The sequence below is a fragment of the Sus scrofa genome, chromosome 17 (assembly GCF_054392235.1).
Source record: "Sus scrofa isolate SSC_HxYL_T2T_F1_AM1 chromosome 17, Sscrofa_HxYL_maternal_Yorkshire_Landrace_v2.0, whole genome shotgun sequence".
Lineage (NCBI taxonomy): Eukaryota > Metazoa > Chordata > Mammalia > Artiodactyla > Suidae > Sus > Sus scrofa.
This window is the reverse complement of record NC_139399.1, coordinates 62,244,541-62,260,730: the sequence shown is the minus strand read 5'-3', so window position 1 is coordinate 62,260,730 and position 16,190 is coordinate 62,244,541. Positions and strand designations below refer to the sequence as shown.

The 16,190-nt window shown below is 45.8% G+C and overlaps 1 protein-coding gene across 25 annotated transcripts in view; it reads right to left on the bottom strand.

The window, feature by feature from the left end:
• TSHZ2 (teashirt zinc finger homeobox 2) overlaps window positions 1-16,190 on the bottom strand; it is a 1,034,366-nt gene that overhangs the window by 33,140 nt on the left and 985,036 nt on the right. The gene's annotated exons all lie outside the window — the stretch shown is intronic.

The window sequence follows — 16,190 nt, the reverse complement described above, 5'->3', positions numbered from 1 at the left end:
GAATAAAAAGCTAGACACTATGGGTACGGAAAGATGAATCTGCAGGAATTTTTACACCTGCCATACATTGCTGCAGTTTCCTCTGGGTAACAACCCCGACCTTTTGGGAAACCACCGCTCATTCTCAGGCCCGCGGCCCGGGCGGGGTTCACCCCACATTCCAGCCACAGAGCTGGGCACGTGACTTCAGTCTGGCCAATCCCTGTGGTCTCTTCTCCTGGCCCCGGTGATTGGTCCAGGCATGGACACACGGCCCAAGTCTGTCCAATGAAAGGCCTTCGCTGGCATTCTTTTCTTGGGGGGGGCAGGGTCTTGGGGCTTCCGGGGTTTCTGAACCACCTCATGGTGAGCATGCCCCAGAATGGAGCCACCCCAGCGGAGATGAGGTCTGAAAAGCTAAGCCGGATTTCCAATGACACCCTTTAAACACTGGATCCAACTCCGTTTGAGCCTGGGTACACCCTTGACCTTCACGGGAGCCGACACATTACCTCTGTGCGTAAACTGGTTTGAGTGGATTTTCTGTCACGTGCAATCCATGGTCCCGCCTAAGATGTACACGGCGATAAACTAAGACGCGGGTTGATGCAGCTCACGAAGAACATTCCGAGGAGACGCAAAGGCAGGGAGGATGTTTTCTGTCTTGGGGAAAGAAAGAGGATCCCAGGAGGCTTTCTAAAATACGGTGGTTCAGCAGGGTTTTTGGAAAGAAAGGAAGCCTTTCAAGGGAAGGAGGTGGAATTCCCCGGAAAGTGTAGGGCTTGTAGCTGGACCGTGGAGTTTCTGGGTCACAATACAAGAAGGAAGTAAAAGCAAAGTGAAGTACAACACGGGGCCAGACCCTTTGCGTCGTTCACCCAGATCAGTCATCCATGGCGCCAAGCATAGAGCCATAGGTACACATTGGGTAGCATGTGCCCTATCCAGGGTAGTCTGGAAGCTTCGGCTTTGGAAACTTGACCTTTATGGTGACATTGGAAAGGTCGGGGTGGCTAGGGCAGTTTCTTAGAGGTGAAAGAAAAAAGCGCGTTACTTTCCATTGTTAATCATAGGTGAGGATTCCATAGGATCCGTCTCCTAGAGATTCTCCCACAGGGGGAGTTTCACGCTTAGTCATATGCGCTCTAGACGGATCATAGCCGGGCTCATCGAGTGGTTATGTTTTGCCAGACACCAGGGTTAACTGCTTTAATCGCAGCAGCAACCAAAACAACCTTAGCAAACCATAATTGAATGCGTACTATATTCCAGACACTGCACTAAGCTTAATGAGGATAACGGTACATTATCATCATTGTTATCACTGAAAATAAAAGTGAACGGGTGCTTACTATGTGCTGGGTACTGTGCTAAGTGCCTTTCTTGCGTGATCTCAGTGAATTTTCACAGCAGCCTGTGAAGTAGGGGTTTTAGCACGCCCATCTTAGAGATGAGGAGACTGACCTCTGAGATGGCAAGCATCTCAAAGTCACACAGTTAACAAATAGGGGAGATCTTAGGAAAATCTGGTTCTCAAATAAGTAAATGCTCTTTGCTACCTTGCTATAAGGCCTTCCCTTATTTTGTTTTTCTGTATGCATCCTTTTTTTAACTTTCGTTTAAAGTTCTTTCTGCACCACGTGCTCATTGCTCTGGAACAACGACAAAAAAGCAATAGGAAAAGGGCCATGATAACTGCTCCATGTCACCTCCTTGTCCTCTCTCAGTGATGTCTTTCTTGCTTTTTCAGCCTTAAGGTTCCCTCTCGGTCTTGTTTGTCTTTGCGTGCACCAGCCTTTTGCACTAGAATCTCACATAGAGCTTGGCACACAAAAATGTGTACTTTGTGCCAAGTACTGAGAAATCGTTGGTCAAACTGGGCTGCATCAAATTAAAATTGTTACTTATTGAAGTCTTTGAAGGGCCCGTATGGTCTCCAAACCAATAGGGAAATCCTTTACAAAGGACCGGATTTCTCATCAGAAGTCTTGTTTTTTTGTTTTGTTTTGTTTTGTTTTTGGTTTGGGAATATCATGTATCCTGGACTTTTGGGGTTCTGTTTTCTTTCTTTTACATTCATGGGCATTCAGAAACTCTATGTGAGAAGAAAGCACACATTCTCCTTTTTCAGCTCAGAGGAATGTTGGATCAGGTTTAGGCAGGCTAGTCTGAATAAACACACCCAAGAAGCAGAGATGGCCCCCGGCATGTCCTCGGCAGCTGTGTCTCCAGATCTGCCTGCTCTCAGCTTAGCCAAAGCACGGCCGACAACTGAGGCCCTTGGTGCAGGCAGATGGTCATAGGATTGGCAGCAGACCCTAAGAAACCTCAAAAATGCCTGCAAACTCCAAATAGATCTGCACTGAGTATAATGGTGTCTGCCTGCTTTGTGGCTGTCCAGACTTCCTAAGCTCTGTTTGTGTCTCTGTAGCTGGGAGCCCAGCATTGACCTGAATAACCACTACACATGGAGACCAAGTCAAACAGATCTTAAGGGGCAGCTCCGGTGTCTTTCTAGACTACATCTGGCCCTCCTGAAACCTGTCTTCCTTGTTATTCTTCCAAAACCTCGTCCCAGGACCACACGTCTTAGCACATACTGTGTTTTGTCCTGCAGTACTGCTAACTGTTTCCCATGATAGACTCACCTCCCTGTTGTATTGTTAGCACCTAGAAGGCAAAGACAGTGGCTTGAGGTTCCTCAGGTTTGAGTTCAAGCCCAGACTTGCCACTTCTAAACATAGCGAGCTTAAAGGAACCACTTTGCCTTTTGCAAACTTAATTTCCTCTTCGGTTAAACATGAATGACAATAACAACTACAGGATCATTGTGACAATCACGTGAGACAGTGTACATGAAACAGTCAGTGTTCAGTTAAGTGCTCAACTGGTCGTTCTTGCTGTGATGGTGGTGGCGGCAGTGGTGACAATGGGAGCATCTATCTGTTGGCAGGTAGTCCATTGCACTCAGGACAGTTTTGGTCAACAATATTTCCTTAGTCCGCATTTGATTAATTCTTGTTAATTTGAAATGGAAAACAGATCTCCAACCAAATGCTGGTTGCTGGGTAAGGTGGGAGGGGGGTGGCAGTGGTGGGGGGAGGCAGGAGAGCAGGAGAGACAGAGCATCCTTGCTATAGCAGAATAGTCCTCGGGTCAGATGCTATTGGTTGTCTACCAGATATCCAATTCCCTTTTCTTCCTGCTGATAAAATCCTGGCTTTGTTTTCTGTGGCACCATGCCCAAGTAAATACTCACATCACAGGATCTTGCTTCTAGGGATGACAAAAAATTACACAGCTCCGGCTGAGGAAGCTTGAGCGGAATTCTACTGGGTTTCTGGGAAAGATATCCCCCTGAGAAGAGGGGACAAGGGCGGCTGGTATAGTTATTTCACTTCTTTCTCTGCCTTGACTGTGGAACATCCTGTCTAGGGGTGGCAACCGTCTTGGGACTGTGAGGCAGCAGCCACGAGACTCATAGAGAAACCTTCTAACATCATGAACCCACGGACGTGATGCTGTAGTTACCTGCTTCTAGAAGCCATGAGAGCGAGAAAAGAAAACTCTCCATTCATTTCAATCTCTAAGTAAAATTGTCTTTTATTTGCCGCCTAAAGCATTCCTAACTTAAAACCTTCCTGCTTTTCTTTGACAGGGAAAAACTTCTGGAAGCCCAACTGAAAAAACAAATTCTCCAGTTTGGCATAAATAATATACAGAAATGGCAGCTTCAGGCTGCCTCTAATGCAGTAACAGCATCAAAAACCATGGCAATAATTACTCTGGGTCAGAAGTGGCATGTAACTTGGCACATAGTAGCATTAAGAGAACTATTTTAAACTATGACATGAAAGCATAAATGACGAATCACGTACTCCTATCCACATCTCCACCAAATGGCTTATCATCTTCCTCTTCCCAACATAGATTTGTTTGGCACATTTCCTTATTGCTTCCTGTAAATGGGCAAGATAATTCCTACCTCATAGGTGGTTGTAAATATTAAATGATATACTACATGTAAAAAGGTGTCACATAGCTGGTGCCCAAAATATGTTAGGCATTTTTATTATTTCTATGTGCTGTGCACTGTGTTAAGTGCTTTCTTGCATTATTTTGGTGAGATTAAAACAGGGACAGGAGTTCCCATTGTGGCGCAGTGGTTAACGAATCTGACTAGGAACCATGGGGTTGCAGGTTCAGTCCCTGGCCTTGCTCAGTGGGTTAAGGATCCGGCGTTGCCATGAGCTGTGGTATAGGTTGCAGACCGGCTCGGATCCCGCATTGCTGTGGCTCTGGTGTAGGCTGGCAGCTACAGCTCCGATTGGACCCCTAGCCTGGGAACCTCCATATGCTGCGGGAGCGGCCTAGAAAAGGCAAAATAAATAAATAAATAAATAAATAAAAATAAAAATAAAACAGGGACAAAGAGCTGGGTGATTCCATTCCATGTTCTCTCTGTCAGTTATCCCCATGTGTACAATGTGAATTTAATGCCAAATCAGTGTTTTCTAGATTACTTTTGGCACACACAAGCTTTTTGATATCTGCCACATCATGATCACCTGTGTTCTATTTTTTTACTGTAATATTTTTGTTTAATTTGAGTTACTTTTTTTTTTAGGGCCAGATATGCTGCATATGGAAGTTCCCAGGTTGGGGTTTCAATCAGAGCTACAGCCGCTGGCCTACACCACAGCCACAGCAATGCAGGCTCCGAGCCACATCTGCAACCTACACCACAGTTCATGGCAAAACTGGATCCTTAACCCACTGAGCAAGGCCAGAGATTGAACCCGTTGCCTCACAGATACTAGTCAGGTTCATTACCACTGAACCATAACCAGAACTCCTTTTTTCTTTAGTTTTATCGTAAGCAGTATTATCCAAAGAATTATGTATATCAGTGCTTCTCAACTGGGGTTGATTTTGATCCCCAGACAACATTTGGAAATATCTGGAGATATTTGGGGTAATGATGGTACTGACATCGAAGAGGCAGAAGCCAAGGATGCTGCTAAATATTGTGCATTGCACAGAATAGTCCCCACAACAAAGAATTATCCAAAACACAAAGTCCATAGTGCTGAAGTTGAGAACTCTTGATAGATACACATCTCTGAATATGCTTTAAGACAAATACATAACCATCTGGAAGAAAAAAAAAAGATATCCAAGTGCCAGCTAACTCTTGGAGTGCGTGTTCAGGGGCGAGGGTACTGACGCTGGGTATCCCTTCATAAAGCCATTTCTCTCTCTCTCTCTTGTTTGTCGGCACTCATGGCATGTGGAAGTTCCTGGGCCAGGGATAGAACATGCACCACAGCAGTGACCTGAGCCACAGCAGTAGCAACGCTGGATCCTTAACCCGTTGTACCACCAGGGAACTCCTAAAGCTATTTTGTAAGGTCCCTTCTTCCTCTGAAACTCAGTGAAGTCAAACTGGAAACAGTTGGTTATTTCTTATTACTTAGGGCTGAGAAAGGAATTTCTTCAGAAACAATATATCATCTCTGAAAGGAAAACCATCCTTGTTTCCAAGTAGCTGTGTTTCCGTTTAAAACAGTCTGACTTTCCAGAGGTATAAACCAAGAACCTTGAGGTATAACCGTCTGCCTAGAGCAACGTGACCCCCACAGCACGTACTCATAAGGGGACCTCACTGGTCCTGGTAAACGGTGCCTCTCCACCTTTCCCTACTCTGACCTGTAAGTGTGTAGTTCACCTGCATGAGACTCTCACAAGCATGGCAAGGTTAAGATTACAATTTCCCTTCTGTCTCTAACACTCAGAAAATTCCAGTGTCATGCCAGTGAGTTCATTGGCCACCCTCAGCCTTCAACAATGCTTGGGAACGAATTATGTGCAATGGGTTGCAATTGCCCCAGAGTCCCAAGACCACCACTGCAAACTGTTCAGAGAGTTCCTCAACCAGGAGTTTCCTAACCTGGAGCCACTTATACATGAAGGTGAGAGGCTGAGGGACAGAACCAGAAAACTGACTGAGAATTAGCGCCATGCTTTTTTGACCTTGAGCTACAGTAATGACACACAGTGCCTGGCTGGCACTTTCGGTACATAGTTCAGACTTCATCCTCAGTGCAACCATAAGAGGTTGTTAGGGAAGGAATTGCACTCCCCATTGACCAATGAGAAGGCTAGACCTCAAAGCGAATTCTATACCTCCTCTTCCTCCTAATTTACTGACTTTCCACCTGACTCTGGGCCAGCCTAACAAACATTCCTCCTCTGTAGGATGCCCCCAGAGCCTTCCCATTCCTGGAGGTGGTGCTGGGGAATGATCCAGATGGAGTCACTTAAAAGCAGAGACATTGGTTGGTGCAGCTTAGCCGGGCCTTTCTCAGCAGGTTCACATCCTTTGGATGGTTTGGATAAATGAAAGGCTTTCTGGAAGGCTGCATCGTCTCAGACCGAAATACCTTCTTTTGTGCCTTGTCACTCACAACCATCCCCTCCTTCTAAGCGATTTTTGTTTCACTGGATGCTAGTGTTGGGTCAGGTCTCTAGGCTTCCCGTCTCTCTCGTAACATGCCTGGAATTCATGGCAGTGACAATGTAGCTGGGATTCACTGGAGAAGATCCTGGACATGTAGGGACATGTCTGGGAAGATTGTATTAGGGACATTCCTAGGCGGGGATCTTCTACCCTACCGCGACAGAGCTATTCAATGCAGATGCTCAAAATAAATGGCTCTTATTCAAACGTAGCTATTCGTGGTCTCAGTTTTGGACTTAGAAACCTGTATCACTGCGAACCCCTTAGCTTTACATCCAACCGCTACTGGCGTGTCGCTTTCTCCAAAGTCAAAGAGAGGACCGCTCGATGGAACTCCTTCTCTCCATAGACCTGCTTCCCCAAAGATGAACTTCTCCACAGACTCTGGTGCTTAAGTAGATGACGGGTGGGCTTGGGCTGGGGACCTGGCATGCCATCCGGGAGGGCAGGGGAAACTGAAATCACACCTTGCATCTCTGCACAAAGGTTTGATTCTCTTTATGAGTATGATCCGCCAATCTGTAATCAAGGGTTAATTTCACAGCTCACTGCTTCATCTAGCATAATATCCATTCAGACTAATTAAATCTGTCTAATAATGTGAGTGTCTTTGTCTTTGTTCTTCCCCTTCTTTGTTTTACACCCTTCACATCTCATCTCCAGAACCACACGCCATCACACTCTACTTGACAAGCAGAATCCATCCCTAAAATTAAAACATTCCTGACCTATCTGCAATGACAAGGCAGGCGAGCTTCACAGCGCTCCGGCCCATGAAGGGAGCTGACACATTTGTTTTTAATTTCAAAAGAGTAGAAAGTGAAGATCTGACCCCGTCAATCAAGCCCCGTGACAAGTTTAATCATTGGTGCCCCACAAAAATCACGGCTAAATAGGAATGCAAATACTGTATCACAGGGCTCTTATAAATGCTAATCAAGGCGAAGTAATCAACTGACAATTTCACTGATCTCTTTTCTGAAGAAGTCACTCAATGCTCGGTCTCTGGGCCACAAAGAAAAGAGAAGAAGACAAAAGGGATGTATGAGGTCCCCCCCAACCTTTCTTTTATTTTCCCTTCCAGGACATTTCTTTTTAAAGAGAGAATTCGCTCTTTTGATCCATCGTTGAACTTGAAAGCAAAGAACTTACGCAGTTATATGTCAAGTGCACTTTATTATCTGTACCCGGTCTGGGCAGAAAACGCACCGAAACTTCTGTTAAAATAAAAATCATCATTTGTCTTTGTCATTAATCTGTTCTCAAATTCTCTTATATCTAAAAAGTGATTGACCTTCTCTGTGAGAGGAGGAGCGGGGAGGAAAGTTTTATAAGTAGTCGAAAATCTGAAAATTGTGATCACGGTAACTTGGAAAATAGAAGTAGAAAAATCCCTTTTGGAAACTTAATCCAGTGTTGATGAAGAATTTATAACCAGCAAGACATTCTCAGCCAAGTGTTCCTCCCCTTAGCTTGAAGGCTTGACTAGGCTTAGAGAGAGAAAGAGAACCAGAGATGGGAGTCATGTTTCGAGCTCCGTGTTCATGGGATCAGAAAGCTTTGTGTTTTATGCAGTTGAGAACCTGAGGGACTTTGCTTTCCTCCTCCCTATTTTATTTTTTAACCAGGAGGTCCCAAAGAAATCCAATTCATTGGATGCTTTCTTCTTGCAACCACCTATGTCACAGAATCATAGCAGGAAAAGGAAAAAAAGCCAGCGCTAAGTTACTCCCAATTTGTCCCACAATTTTATCCAGTCCGACAGAAACAGAACATTCCAGAAATTCAGGTATTGGTAAGATTAATTCCTGTAGTGCCAACCAAACCAAGTTCCCAATGTCTGGGGTGGGCTCCTTCATCTTAAGGACAGAACAGTGGGAATGCGTGGGGTTTTTGGGAGATGTGGGGATCCCTCTTCATGTTCCATAGAAGAGGAGGATGGGCCAAACGGAGCTGCTGCCTCTTCTCCCATGGCTCCTGAGAATGGCTTTCCCATTTTTAAAATGGTTGAGAAAACATGAAAAGAAGAATGTCTCTTGGTTTGAAAGTGGCATGAGATTTAAACTGCAGTCTCCAGAAATGAAGTTTTATTGGAACCTGGCCGCGTCCACCATTTACATATCTTCTGTGGCTGGGTTGCCTGGGACAACCAGGACACAGTGATACTGGCAGATTTTCCTAAAGGCACCCCCACAGGACAGCTCTGGGGCTCAAGGTCCCCCTATACTTCTCATAAGGAGGCAACACAAGGTGTTGGGTGTTTAATCCGGCTGTGTGTCTTTCTGTGTGACCTTGGGTACACTACTGCCCCCCTCCTTTTAAAGCCTCTTTTTCTCATCTGTAAAATCCAGTCTCACTTCCATTTGTACATTTATTTCATTATTCCTGATCTATAAATGGATCCATTCTTCGAATTCTCCTTTGAACTACTTGCAACATCTTACAGGTTCCTTCTTTGATGAGTTAAATAAAATCTTTAGCATGTGTCCCTTAAAAAAAAAAATAGGGCTAAGAATGCAGCAAGGAGTTAAATAGGTAACGTCTTTCATAGCCGTTGGCTCCAAGCTGGAACTCAAATTACTGCTGGTAAGTTAGGTCTTATGACCTGGATCTATGCTGACACTGTGTCACGTTGCTCTTGAAGCCCTGACTGGAAACTGAAGGAGACTTAAGATTTTGAACTAAATGTGAGTATATTCAGGGGTGATTAAATTAAGTCCATTTCATGGGTCAATAAAGAAGGGTTTGTTCTTCCCCTTCCCCCAGCGCTGCTTCCATCCTTGGGATCATGATGAGGAAAGCTGAGCCTTTGAAAATTAATCCTAGGCAGTTGGTAAAAGAGAGGTCCCACCCAGCCATGTGGACGTGGTGGTGGAAGTCGGTTCCTTCTAAGCCACAAGCTGCTCAGGGCTGCGGTGTTGTACACGGGTGTACGTTTGAAATTGGATCCTCAGGGGGTGGTCCTGAGGGTTCAACCCCTTCTTCTCGAGAAGATGTGGAGAGGGTGCAAACTGCTGACTATTGTTCCTTTTGTCTTATTCCCAATTCTTCCCTTTAAAACGTTGGGTTTGGGAAGAATCGTGTTGGTGCGCTCCTCATGTGGGTGCGTCCAGGAGAAACAGCCCAAGAGGCAAGAGCAGGGACTCGGAGGAGGTCTGTTCCACTCAGTCCTCAAAAGTGCCCGCGGAAGAGCTGGGTCACCGAATTCCCAGAGAAACGTGGGCATCCACACACTTGCTTTTCCTGGGCCCAATTTGTTTGTGTTGTGGACGTGACTTTTTTAATTATTTTTTTTTCAATTTTTATTAATTTTTTTTTTGCTAAAATTAGTTGATTTACAATATAGTGCTGGTTTTAGGCATACAGCACAGCGAGTCAGTTATACATACATATATATATATATATATAAAACATACATATGTCTATGTGTATATATATATACACACATGTAAATACATACATATAAATGTGTATATGTCTGTGTGTGTGTATATATATGTGTGTGTGTACGTACATATATATATAAAGATTATTTTTCAGATGCTTTTCCCTTATAGCTTCTTATAAAATATGAAGTATAGCTCTCTGGATGTGGCTTTTGAACAGGAGACCCTGGGTCTTGTCCCCGCCGGTCTCCAGCCGGGTCTGGCTTAGCGTCTGACACTAAGTGAAGAGACACTCAACGTGTGTTTGTTGAATGATCTGGTGTGGGACAGAGAATCAAGAAATTGTGCAAATTGTAGAGAAAGGGCCCTCAGTTTAAAGCAGAGTTCCCGGAGTTGGTTTCCATGGAGACGCAGCTCGGTGGGATGCCAACAGGTGTTCTGCGAAGAGGTGGCCACGCTGGCGGGAGACGGGGGTGAACAAGGCTCCATTTCAGGACCTCTCACAGTCTGTCTTTCTTTCTGCCGATGGGTAATACAAACTCCCCAAGTGGGAGAGGAGGTATTGGCAAAACTTACTGGACCCCATAAGCTTTTTCCAGACGAGCATCTTGTGGGATTGGTGTTCCGAGGAAGGTAATCACTGAGACTTTTCGCTAACAGGCTGATTCGCCTGATTCGCCTCTGGGCGTTGGCTACTCCGACTGTTTTCCCATGCCTGGAACATTCTCTCCCAGCTTGCTGCTCAGCTCACTCTCCCTGTCCCCCGTCCCAGAAGGGCCTTCTCCACCCCCTGCTTCACTCTGAGCACCTTCCTGTGCCCGCACCCCCTCTCCTCCCGTCCTGCCAACACAAAGCCCTGGTTCTCCCCATGTGATCCTGAACAGGCTGTCGGCTTTCCTTTCTGGACTCTCTTTCCTTGCAGAGCGTGAGCTCTTTGAGGGCAGGATTTACATCCTTCTTACCCACTTCTCTGTGGAGCAGTGCGGGCACGGGGGAGGGGGGGCACTTAATAAAGAAATGCTAGTTGATCCAGTGAATGAATGAATTTATGAATCCTTGCTTTACACATGGGGGTGAGACACAGAGGGGGCATAGTGCATGAATGATCCCAGCAGGATTCATCAGCCATCGGGTATTAGGAAACCAGCGGTATGGGAGCATCAGCCCCTAGGACAATGTGCGTTCAACCAGAAACAGCCGCTCTCACTCAATTGCATGCTCCTCTGCCCCGGCAGCTCACTCACCTCACCATGTTTGTGGGGAGTGAGGGCAGATTTCCATCCCTGCAATCTCACACTTATTCCCCCTGTGATTAGAACCATGACACGTGACACAGTATTTTTTTTTACAGCTTGCCCACAGTAGAGGGGACCTGTGGTTAAGAACCCAGGATTTGGGTTTAATACTAGTTTTGCTCCTTACAAAGTGGGTGAATGTGGGCTTGCTGTTCAACATCTTGAAGCCTCACTTTTCTCATCCATAAAATGGGTCTTCCACATACGGCTGCAGTGAAGACTACATATACATGAAAAGAATTTAGCACAGTGTGTAGTACACAGTAGAAACTCAGTGCATGGTGGATAGTATTATTATTATTTTTAACACATACTTATCTCTCATTATCATAATAACCCTTCAAAGTAGAACTTCTGTTTTGCAGAGGAAGACACAATGGGCCAGATGTGTAAATGACTTTTTCAGGGCCTGGAAGTCAGAAAGGGCAGCCCGGATTTGCACACACATCTACAGGACCCCAAAGCTCGCTCTCTCTCCTGCTGCGCATCTAAGGAGGGTGGGCCACAAGGAGAACAGAACAGCTTGGACCATAAAGCTGCCCGAATCCCTGGACAATTGATTTCTCTCTCCTGGCTCCAACAATCAGCTACAACATTCCAATACGTCTGAATTTTTCTCAAGTTGTTATTCACTGGTGGCCTCTAGTTTATGATACAAAATGGCTCATCCTTTGGGAGAAAGAAAGCAGCTGACTGGAGAGGCTGGAGGAGAGAGGAGGGTGACCTAAACATTTCTACTCTGGTCCAGAGGAGGCGGTCAGAGGCTCCTCCGCTAGAATGAATATCCTCTGAGCCATCCTAGCCTCGCTTACTCCCTTCCGGATGCCTGTCTTACTGCTGGTGCTTTTGGGGCTGGGCTGGGGTGGGAGGGATTGGGAGGAGGAGCTGTCAAGTTCAGGTTAATACCCTTGAGAACCTAAGAGTCCCTTACTCATTGAGGTCACCGAGGAAATCTATATGTGACCCTCAGGCAGGGTTGGGTTAATTAAGAGGGCTTCTCATGAAGCTGCTCAGAGCATCCAGGACCACTTTGAAGCTCCTTCCCCAACGTCAGAAGAGAGGGGATGCTGGGGAACAGCGAGAGAGAGGCTTCTCCACACCTGTTTCAGAGCACAAACACGGAACGGGTAACACCGAAACCAGGCATTTCTGCCCAATTCTCTCTTGAAAGTTCTGCTCCTTAAAAGTGTTATTCAATCCTCTATTTAAATACCTTCTCCACCGCAAGGTCTTTCCTGACCATCCTAGCTAAGGGTTCACCCAGGCACCCTTTTTTCCCTCCAGCTTTACTGAAATGTAACTGGCATATGAGTCACTCTTATGGTACCAAACACTCAACAATAAACAATATTATCTTGATTATTTACTTGCTTATTTGTCCCTCTCATTAAAATGTAGCTCCTCGAGATTAGAAATCTGGTCAGCCTTGTTCCTTGTTCTATTTCAGCATCTAAAGAACTGCTTGGCAAAGGAGTTACTCAGCAGTGTTTGTTGAATGACTGACTGATTGGATTATATATTTCCTAGCTTTCTCTGTAAAGAGACTGTCATGGAAGAAGGGTTAAAATGGAGAACATATGCACCAGTTTTATTTTTTATTTTTCACTAATGCGGTCTTGCTCCTTGAGAAAAAAAGGGACAAATGCAACCTTAGGGACCTGGGCTAGATAGAAATTATCTGTCTAAGGCTGAGTTGTGTACTTAGACTGCATTACAGAGGGAGGCTGTGTAAATGTCTGTCAAACATATATATTTTGGCTGCAATTGAGTATGTGGAAGTTCCATGGCCAGGGATTGAGCCAGAATCACAGCAACAATCTGAGCCACAGCACTGACAATGCCAGATCTTAATCCGCTGAGCCAGCAGGGAAATTCAATTTTTTTTTTTTTTTTTTTTTTTTTTTTTTTTTTTTTTTTTTTTTTGCTTTTTAGGGCCGCGTCCACGGTATACGGAAGTTCTCAGGCTAGGGGCTGAATCTGAGCTACAGCTGTCGGCCTACACCACAGCCACAGCAACTCGGGATCCAAGCCGCATCTATGACCTACACCACAGCTCACAGCAACGCCCGATCCCCAACCCATCGATCGAAGCCAGAGATTGAACCCACATCCTCATGGATACTAGTAGAGTTGGTTTCTGTTGAGTCACAATGGGGACACCCCCAAGTATTTTTTTTTTTTTAATGTGGGGAATATCATCAGGGACATTTGTGAGTTGACCCAGGTACTTGATGCTGATCTATATTCTCTCCCCCTCTCTCACCACGGTTCTCACTGGGAGATTTTTGCCTCCTAGGAGACATTTTTGAAGGGGATGCACAGGCGAAGAGGGAGCACTACTGCCACCTAGGGGGTGGAGGCCAGAGATGCAGCTCAACATCCCGTAACCAGTGGGACAGGCCCCACAAGAGGACCGGCTGGCCCCCCAAGATGGCATGAATGCCAAGGATGAGACTGCGTCTGCTGGGAAGTTTCGGTTTGCTGTCTTCAAGGGCCCCCCTGAATCTAGCTCTGTTCGGGGATTCCTCAAAGGTCTGGTCCAAGGAGGAGAATGAGTGTGACACAGAAAAAAGTCTCACATTTGGGGAGGTGGTTCAGAGGGTGTGTCAGCCAAAAAAGGACTCAATAGAAGTCTTCTTCTTCTTCACATTTACACATTGAATAAATATTTATATGTTCTCTGCAAGATGCTGGATCAGGGGCCGGTAGACTTTTTCTTAAAGAGCCAGACAGTAAATATTTTAGAATTCACAAGCCTGGGGTCTCTGTTCTCCACGGTTCCCTGGGAGGGCTGAGGCAGCACGGACTAGGTTAATGAAGAGGGCGGCCCTCTCCTATAAAGCTTTACTCACACACACAGGCGATGCACACGGTTTGGTCCCCAGGCCTAATATTCTAATCCCTACTTTAGAAGCTGATGCCACGGAGATTAAAAGAGCAAAAGCCAGGCTCTCAAGGAGCTCAAAGTTCAGGGGAATTTACAGGTGAATAAAACCCAACTACTCTGTGAAGAACTAGGGCCTGATTAGTGGATTTTCTGAATGTTGTTATTCGGTCCCGTTTCCTGGGTGTTGTCACCGAAGCCATAGTCGATGGTTCTGCCACCCACCACCCGCAGCCTGATGACCACCGAGACGTCCACCAAACGTCCAAAGTACCACGCTGGCTCAACGGTGGGGCCACTGAGGGTCTTTGCTCTCTCCCCTCCCCCGAGCCCTTTGCAGCTCAGGGTGGTTGTGATGACTGATGTGCAGACATGGCCTCCTGTCTCCACCCATCTGCCTTTCACGTGGGCACCAGGGCCACCCTCCACCGTTGCAGATCCGACTGTGTGAACCCTGCTTAAACCCTTCCCCGGCTCCATTGCCCCTATGGTAGTTGTTGGATTCATGATGATGTGTGCGTGCGTGCGTGCGTGCATGTGCACACATGCAATACATGTATTATTTAGCTTTTATTTCAATATGTCCATATAAAAGGAGAAAATCATTGTTGGTTAAATAGTGTCTTTCTTTCCTTTTTTCTTTTTTTGGTTTTTGTTTTTTTTTTGTCCTATTAGGGCCACACTGGTGGCATATGGAGGTTCCCAGGCTAGGGGTCATATCAGAGCCGTAGCAGCGGGCCTACGCCACAGCCACAGCAATGGGGGATCCGATCCACGTCTGCCGCCTACACCACAGGTCACAGCAATGCCGGATCCTTAACCCACTAAGCAGGGCCAGGGGTGGAACAAACCTGCGTCCTCATGGATACTAGCAGGGTTCATTACCCCTGAGCCACGATGGAAACTCCCTTGTCTTACTTTTCTTAAATCCAGACTTTCCCTCATGTCTCCTAATGTAGTGGTGCCTGAATGTGTGTGTGTGTGTGTGTGTGTGTGTGTGTGTGTGTGTGTGTCTACATGTCCACATATATAATATACACACATATAATATGTACATATACATTTATACATCACATTGTTTTCCTATAATGTGCTTTCTCTGTGTGTATTATTTCTGTCGCAGAGTTAAGCTATTACATGGATTTGGGAAGACTGTAGAGGTGGGTACAGATGGGTATATTTTCTGAAAAACAGTCGTAAAGTAATAAAGGTGGCATCATCCAGGAAGCCTGTGTGTGTGTGGTTGTGTGCATGTAGGGGCTGCCTGGGGAATGGGAAGGAGAGCTGAGGAAGGAGCAGAAGAGGTGGAGGAGGCAGCAGGGTCCTGAGCCACCGTTGGGGGCACAGCAGTCGCGGTGCAGCGCCTGCTTCCCTAGAATGAACAGTATCGATAATTTTATCTTTGCATTAAAAAATTCTCCCCCCCACAGGCATTTCCCAAGCTGTGCCTTGGACTAAAAAGATGAATCTTAGACAATAGCCAACCTGGCATTTTGCTGATTTTAATGTGTTTATTGTGTAAGTTATCAACAGAAGCCTTAAGGGCTTTTGGTAATGGGGTATGTTAAAGACGAAAGGAAAAGAGAGAGAGAGACAGGAGAGAGCTTTTCTTCTCTAGGTGTTGTCTTCTTCATTTGCATAAATGACAATAGTGAACATCTTGATTTGCTGCCACCTTTGTAAAGCTGGGAGCTGGAAATCAGCCACCCTATATAATAATAACCCCTCTTTATATATGACAGGTGCTGTCCTCGGCCCCTCACAAAACTTCTCTCAGTCAGTCCTGGGAAAACCCTTCAGGAGCTGCTCGTGCTCGCTGAAAAAAGAAACGGAGGCACAGAGAGGGGACATTCCTTGTGTCAGGTCATCCAGCTGAAAGGAGTGGGGTCGGGGCTCCTCACAGACCTGCCCCCCGCAGGAGCCGGGGTTATTTCTCCTCGGGTGGCAACTTTATCAAGAAGGCGGATCAAAAAGATCCACAGGGAAATACAGGTTCATGAGCCCTGGGTCAAAGTCCACTGCTATTAGCTTCATCCTGACTTTTCCTTTAAATAAGCTGTTTCCTGGATTAAAAAAAAAAAAAAAAAAAAAAAAGGCACAGGAACTTGGTAAAAATTTCAAACACT